The sequence below is a fragment of the Carlito syrichta genome, unplaced genomic scaffold (genome assembly GCF_000164805.1).
Source record: "Carlito syrichta isolate Samal-C Ts95f unplaced genomic scaffold, Tarsius_syrichta-2.0.1 Scaffold117767, whole genome shotgun sequence".
Taxonomy (NCBI): Eukaryota; Metazoa; Chordata; class Mammalia; order Primates; family Tarsiidae; genus Carlito; species Carlito syrichta.
Genome location: NW_007061863.1, coordinates 557,187 through 565,692, shown reverse-complemented (window position 1 = coordinate 565,692; position 8,506 = coordinate 557,187). Strand labels below are relative to the sequence as shown.

General features: G+C 39.9%; 1 pseudogene; it reads right to left on the bottom strand.

Annotated features, from left to right (window-relative positions):
- Window positions 1-4,904: 4,904 nt before the first annotated feature.
- Window positions 4,905-8,506, bottom strand: part of LOC103277166 — a 21,967-nt pseudogene continuing 18,365 nt past the window's right edge.

Sequence of the window (8,506 nt, the reverse complement as noted above, 5' to 3'; positions counted from 1 at the left end):
AGCCGGAATTACAGGCATGCGCTACACGCCTGGCTGATTTTTTTGATTTATTGTAGAGATGAGGTCTCACTGCCCAGGCGGGTCTCGAACCTGCAGGCTCAGGCAATCCACTCACCTCAGCCTCCCAAAGGCGCGGGATTTTACAGGCTGAGCCACCGAGCCCAGCTTAAGCGTCATTTTTAATAGCCAAATGCTATTGCATTGCATGACATTTAATTATAACTTTATTGTTAGACATTCTGGGCATTTTTCATTCTTTTGGATTTTATAAGTAACATTGTGAGAAGCATCTTTGGTCATAAATTTCAGCTGTAGTTTTTGATAGTTTTCATAGAATAAATAGGGGTAGGGTAATTAGAGTAAAATATAAATTTTTTTAAAGATCTTGTTACACACTGTTGAGTTATTCTCCTAGTTCATTGCAAGGACTAAGTATTTGTTTAATGAAAGAATGAATACTCCCTAGGAAGATTGTGTCTGGTCATACTTTTTTTATAAGAGTAGATGAGTGCCTGTAACTTCTCATACTGCCTTTTAAATTTGGCCCTCTCAGTGTCCTCTGTCCTCATTTGTTCATAGTGAGGGCTTTATCCTCTTGTTAGTTTCAGATTTAATTGCTTATTCTGTACTCAGGACAGATGAAATCAGGTCTTTATTCTTTCTCTCTCAAAGAAGAGATACTGAGTTTATCCTTATTTGGTCATTTCCTTCTTCACTCTTCCATCCTTCATTGGTATTAGCTTAGGATTCTGAAAGCCCTCCTTGAAACCACAGAGATTGGAAAAACTTGCCTGATCCCATAAGTAATACTTAAAGTATAGAAAGAGTGCAAGATCTTGTTAAACAAAAAAATTGGAACTAATTTCTGAGAGACCAAAGGGAATTCTAGGTCTCATACTACCTGAGTGATCTTTGTTCAATTTTATTTTTTGTTTCAAAAATGTGGGGTACAATTCAGGGTTAGGTATACAAATGTTCATTATGCAGGTACCCTTACCTGAGTGATCTTAACCTTTAATCTCTTTGGGACTCTATTTATTATCTATAAAACAAGCTCACAATAATAATTCCCCTACTTATTATCATATAGGCTTAGTAGGATTAATTAACTCACAAAAAAAACATTTTTATTAAATGACTACTAGGTGAAAATTGTGTGTTAAATTCAGTTCATTCATTCAACCACTCATCTTTTTAGCTGGTCAACAGATATTTATTGAGTACCTACTTTGTGCAGGGTTTTATGCTAAGTACTGGATGTGAAGAAAGTCAGCAAATAAAGAGATTTGTAGTTCAGATGAAACATTCTATGATATTGATATGTAATAGTAGCAACAACAACTGCAACTAACACTTAGTGATTACTTGTGGTGTGCCAAGCACTGTTTTAAGCCCTTTACCTGAAGTAATTCATTTAATTCTTAAAACAAACTTTTTAAAAGGTGCATAATTACTGTAAAGTACAAATTACAGTGGAGTACAAAGGAGAGTACTATAAATAGCTACTATTTATTGAGTGCTCATATGAGCCAGACATTATATAGACATTTTATGTACATTTTCTTTAATTCTCACCACAACTCTGTAAGGTATTAACATTTTTTTTTTTTTTTGAGTTGGAGTCTCACTCTGTCGCCCAGACTGGAGTGCAGTGGCCACTCCCGGCCACTGCAGCCTCAACCTTCTGGACTCCAGCGATCCTTCCGCCTCAACCTTCCAAGTAGCTAGAACTACAGGTGTGCGCTGCCATGCCCAGCTAATTTTTTGATTTATTGTAGAGATGAGGTTTCACCAAGTTGTCAGGTGTGTTGTGAACCCGCGGGCTCAGGCAATCCACTCACCTCAGCCTCCCAAGGCGCGGGATTACAGGCTGAGCCACCAACCCCGGCTGGTATTAACATGTTTTTTTTTTTGAGTTGGAGTCTCACTCTGTCGCCCAGACTGGAGTGCAGTGGCCGCTCCCGGCCACTGCAGCCTCGACCTGCTGGGCTCCGGCGATCCTTCCGCCTCAACCTTCCAAGTAGCTGGAACTACAGGCGCATGCTACCATGCCCGGCTCATTTTTGATTTATTGTAGAGATGAGGTCTAGCCAAGTTGCCCAGGCAGGTAACGAACCCGTGGGCTCAGGCAAGGTATTAACATTTTATACATGAGGAAATAGAGTCTCTGGAAGATTAAGAAATGTGTCCATGTTCACACAGTTTATATGAGGTAAAGTTGGAATTGAACCCAGTTTTAGTCCAAATCCCAAACCTTAGTTCTTAGGATTTTGTTGATACAAGGCAGGAGGTCGGATAAAACTTTCTAGTCTGAGAACTAAGGGATCAAAGATATGAAAATCCATTGCCTTTTATGAGGAGAGAGGTAAAACTGAAAGACACTTTCTTAAAAATGTGAGATTGTTCCTTCCGTTTCTCCATATAATTTCTTTCTCTCCAGAATAAGAAATCTTCACACAACACCAAGGGTATTTAAGTTCTTCCTAAGTACTGTACTTGTGGCTGCTGCTGCTGATGGCACATGGCAATTGTTAATGCTTTAGCCAATTGCCTAATAACTGGAAATTTATTCTGGGCAGCAGTACCATGCAACCAGATGGGATTTAAAATGGTCATGTTCATATTAAAAAAAACCCCCAAAACTAAACTAATTTAGAAATGTCAATTTGCAACTTGATGTTGCTGTGTTAGAATTTTCTAATCTTTCTCCCCAATAAGGAGTAGGAACTGTTTCATTAAACTCCTTTTAAATTGTTTACACTTGTTGCACACTGCACAGATGTTCATCGTGCTGAAATGTTTTTTCAAAATTTGTGTGCAGTGGAAAAGGGAAACATGAAGTTTTAGTTCGAAGTCTAGAATGGCTATTGAATAAAGGAGTGTAGTGAAATTTTTAGAGTTTATGGAGTTGACTTTTAACAGTTGCTTTTGTAGTTGTGCTATTTAATTGTTATGGGTTTGGGAGTCATAGATTAGTGAAGAGAGACTCATTTTAAGTAGGCTGTATTTAAAACTGTTTGCATTAGTTAGTCCCTGTCTCATCACTTTTGCAGCAACTTTCTGACTGGGTTCCTTATCTCCAGTCTCACCTTCCTCAAGTCTGTCCTCCCTACTGTTTCTCTCTGAGCCTTGTTATAGATTGCACTCCTCTTTTCTGCTTGAAAGCCTTCAGAAGCTTCCTATAACTTTGAGAATAAAATTCAGACCCTTTAATTTAGCTTGCAAGGCTCTTTCATTATTTGACCTCTGCCTGCCTCATTAACCTCAAATCCTACTTTTTTTCATATGCTGTTCTAGCCAAATTGAACTACTTGGCACTAACTGTCCAGATCTCATTGCTGTACCCTCATTCACACTATTATCTCTATTTGAAATGCCCTCCCACCCTTTCTTCTCTCAACCTCTTAATTACCCTTGAAAACTTAGTTTGGAGCCTGGCTCAGTGACTCAGCCTGTAATCCCGCGCTTTGGGAGACTGAGGTGAGTGGATTGCCTGAGCCTGCGGGTTCGAGACCCGCCTGGGCAACTTGGCGAGACCTCATCTCTACAATAAATCAAAAAATTAGCTGGACATGGTAGTGCACGCCTGTAGTTCCAGCTACTTGGAAGGCTGAGGCGGAAGGATCGCCGGGAGCGGCCACTGCACTCCAGTCTGGGTGACAGAGTGAGACTCTTAACTCAAAAAAAAAAAAGGTCTCGCCAAGTTGCCCAGGCGGGTCTCAAACCTGTGGGCTCAGGCAATTCACTCACCTTGTCCTCTCAAAGCGTGGGATTACAAGCTGAGCCACCGAGCCCAGCTTATTATTATTATTTTTAAATAAAAAGCATACTGAGGATATTTTCACTTAGGGAGCCCCAAAAAGTATAATAAATTTTGATCAGTATCTCCTTGTTTTTTTATGTCTGCTGAGTTGAGATTGTTCCAATATTTGAATTTTTTTTCTCCAAGAATCACCTACAGTTTAATTACATGCCAAGCCTGAAGCAGATCTATAAATAGTGGAGCTTTGGTTTGGGGAGGGGGACCGAACAAAGCCTTTCTGATTACCTTTAACTATTATGATTCCTTCTTCTTTCCACAAATGGGGTGATAGTGGGTTATTACATTGATAAGGGATATTGAATTTGTAGAATAGAGGTCCTGAGTGTTATATGATAATAAGGTAGAAAAATCTCTGTGACCCCATGTCATCCCTAAGAAACATTTTCTAAGTGTTTACTTAAGGTTGGTGCTGGAATACAGAAATGAGGTATAGATCCTGCTAGCCTGCTGGTTATACAGTGTATGCCTTTGGGAGCACCCAGTCTAGACATAGCCCTGTCCAGCAGAACTTTTCTTTTTACTTTCAGAACAGTATTTTTTATTGAGGATTTTAAGTGGAACGAATACAGCAAAAGAAACATTATGCTCATCTAAGCTCTAGAGATGTAAACCCGTGTGCGACAAAGAAACGTTATTAGACGAAACAAGTTAAAGAAACTCAAAATTCATATTAAGGCTCACTGGTAGAGTTGTTTGGTTTTCTGCTACAACTTCCATCCAAAATTAATTAGCTTCTAAAATGAAATACATGGAAAATTGAGAACTTACTGGAATCGTAAGGCAACAAATATGAGCCAAATTTTTAGTTCTTTGTGACTTTCTGAAAAAAAAAAAAAAACAAACCCAACTTTTCTGGTATAGGTTTCCCTAGGCATGGCATCTTATTCCTGGTCAGTATTCCAGACAAACAAAAGAAAAGATCTTGGGGTTCACTTTTTTCTGTTTGAATTTCTTCTGTTTGAATTAGGATCTTTACATTTTTCTTGCATTAATTCACAAAGTAAATATGTATTTATGTTAGTAGTAAAATGAAGAAATGATAAACAAAAAAATAGTAGACAACAGATCACATGACAGAGCATCAAGTCATTTCCCCCACTCCGTAACAGTGGTATAAAACGTGAACATGACGCTTGATAGGGTCCACGATCAAGTAAGAAAACGTCTGCTCGTGACTCTTCATGGAAGGGGGTAGCACATGCCAGTGGAATCATAGGCTGTAACTTTAAAGACAGAAGAGGTGATTTGTATTTTCTTGGTTTGAGAATTCTTTCGAACGCTCACAAGGTCCTTATAGATCAGCATTGCTGTTTCCAGATACGGGCTAAGCACGACTTCATATTGACAGAGGGCTCTGCCGAGGCACAGGTGTTTGAACACGCAGAACAGGAACTCCTCTCTGTCTGTTGGGCTGAACACTTCATATTTTTCCAAGTCTTCCACTAGCAAAACTTTTCATAACTCATCAGAAATTAGAAATGGATCACAAAAGGCATCTAAACACTTAACAATGTGTCCATTGTCTCGTACAATATCTTCATCATATAGCCTATTGAAAAATGACATTGAAAGCTGTGTACAAGGAACGTTTATAGCTTCAATTTTTCTCACTTCACTTCCTAATGTAGTCCACTCTCCAGAAGAATCTGAAAGTAACTTCAGATTGGGAATGACATTTGGGTCTTTGAAAAAAAGCCATGACGAACTCGTCCTTCCGATAGGCCTGGAAGGTCTGGTCAAACCCGAACACCTGCGCCTTGATTCTGCCCAGCATGGACCACTGGCGGAGCCGGCCGGCGGTCTCCGGGGTGCTCAGGGACGGGAAGGAACCTGAAGCTGTAGCCGCACAAGCCCCATCTGCAGTGATGGAAATATTCTGTATCAGTGTTGTCCAGTACAGTCGTCACCAGACACGTGGAGCTCTTGAGTGTTACAAATATGCCTAGTGAGACTGAGGAACTAAATTTTAAATTTTGTTTAGTTTTAACTCATTTTAATTTGATTTGAAATAGGTATGAATGGCTAGGGCTATTGTATTGGAAACACAGATCTAAAGGAGCAAATCATGCAAATAAGGAAACATAATTACATATAATAGGTGCTATGCTATAAATAAATCTAAGATTCTTTCCAGGATTAAGTCAGATATATCTGGAGTAAAGTGGAACCCAAACGAAGAAATAGAATAGTCAGTTCTGAGAGTGGAGAGAGGGATTCAAGAAAAGTAGCATAGCTTTATGAGTCTGGGCATGGTGAGGCCAAGATGGGAGAACTGCTTGAGGCCGGGAGTTTGAGACCAACCTAGGCAACATAGTGAGACCCTATCTCTACAAAAAAATTAAAGCAAGAACAAAAAAACTAGGCAGATGTGGTGCTCTGCATCTGTAGTCTTAATTGCTTGGGAATCTAAAGCAGGAGGATCCCTTGAGCCCACAAGTTCAGTTATAGTGAGATATGATCATGCTACTGTACTGTAACCTGGCTGACAGAGGAAGATCTTGTATCTAAAAAAAAAGTTGCTATAACTGGTTGTCACATATGCAACTTAAAGAATTACACTGTCTTAGAGTATTTATAGGTTACGAGTTTTCTGAAAATTAATATAAAATAAAACTCAGTCACTCCCAAATCTCATTAATCTTGCCTTTGATTCAAAAAGAAACATAGGAGTTTATGAATGTTTCTGGTTATTATTGTTAAAGCATTTATTGTATAAAATTTATGAGAAAGCTGGTAAATTGAGAATTCTTTTTTATGGATAATAATAAATAATAGTTGGGAGTTGCACTTTAAAATGAAAAAAATGTTCAGTTTTTACATGAACAGGTAGCACTTACTAGATGGGCCAGCTTTTGAGCCACTGACAATAGAGTAACATAAGTGTATCATAAGGTTTGCTGGTTGGAGCACCCATACCATATTTATGTGTGTGTGGATATATGTTCTCTTTATAAAAACAACACTTGTATAAATCTGTATGTGGATATATGTCCTCTATATAATATTAATGACTAGGAATCATTGAATGTAGGGTGAGTGGTATGGACATTACTACCTTAAGTCAGGAAAGGAAATGAATACTGTGGTCTGGGACAATTATGACAGACTTCATAAAATCGATTGGACTTAAGTCGTTCGATGAAACATGGATAGCCCTTAGGTAAACCTAGATTTTGGTGTGGTAAGTCTCATGGGAACTGTGGCAACCAAGGTACTGAAGCAGGAATGCAGGACATACTTAAAGTGCAGTGGGTTCATGTTTGTCAGAGACTCGGTGTTCTTGAATAGGTATATTTATCAAGAAGGACAAATGCATACCAGTTAAGATATTAAGATATTCTTAAGGCAGTGAGGAGTTGTTTAATGGTTTTATTTGGGATTTACTGTTGCTCTTTTTCAGAAGCAGTTGTGGGTTATCAGGAATCTTTGGGGAGATGGCCTGCAGATGCGCTATACCTGTGCATATGTGGGTTTCTCTCTCTCTCTCTCTCTCTCTCTCTCTCTCTCTCTCTGTGTGTGTGTGTGTGTGTGTGTGTGTGTGTGTGTGTGTGAGGAGTTAGTTAGGGTTGGCATGATGGATGACGATAGGTACCCTACTTGTTGTACTAGTATAGAATAGAAAAAATAGAGAAATAGAGAAACCTTCTCAATCTGACTTTATTACTATATTCATTAATTTGTATATTCAACAAATATAAGTGCCTGTGTTCTATGCCCTGGGGATCTAGATATAGATGTAAGTTATAGTTTTCAACCCCCAGGGAGCTTATAATCAGATTTTTGTCTGATATAAGTTCTTGTTGCATAGATTACAGGCACTTACTTCATCCTGGAGAATAGATATGAGGGCCCTTGTGATGGTACTAACCATTTTAAATATTCCCTAGTCCCTGCCCCATGGCCATGACTCCTTTTCCTCTCTAGTATATGCTTATTTCTTTCCTCACATTGCCAGCCAGACAATTCTTGCTTACTCTGTTGCCTGCTGCCCAATTAGAACACTGTGGCTTTTAAAAAAATTTCTAACTCTGTACTAATTAAGTTAATTGTGGCTTTTTCTTTTTTTTTTTTTTTGAGTTGGAGTCTCACTCGGTTGCCCAGACCGGAGTGCAGTGGCCACTCCCGGCCACCCCAGCCTCGCCTGCTGGGCTCCGGCGATCCTTCCGCCTCAGCTTTCTGAGTAGCCGGAATTACAGGCATGCGCTACCACGCCTGGCTGATTTTTTGATTTATTGTAGAGATGAGGTCTCGCTGCCCAGGCGGGTCTCGAACCCGCGGGCTTAGGCAGTCTACTCACCTCAGCCTCCCAAAGGCGTGGTATTACAGGCTGAGCCACCGAGCCTGGCTAATTGTGGCTTTTAAAAAATGCTCGCCTGCATATAAGTCTGTCTAAGAACAGGGGAGAGGAAATAGTCCTGTGCAAGCCCCCAAACCTGAAGAGCTCTGTTGCAAGCATCCTTTCAGATGCCAGGTGAGCCAGAAATGCTCCTCAGATAACCCAGAGTCACATCATATGTACTGCCTTGTGAGGACTAAGGCAAAACCAGTTAATAAGATAGCTGAAGTTGGGCTCGGTGGCTCAGCCTGTAATCCTGCGCTTTGGTAGGCTGAGGTGAGTAGATTGCCTGAGCCCGTGGGTTTGAGACCCGCCTGGGCAACTTGGCGAGACCTCATCTCTACAAT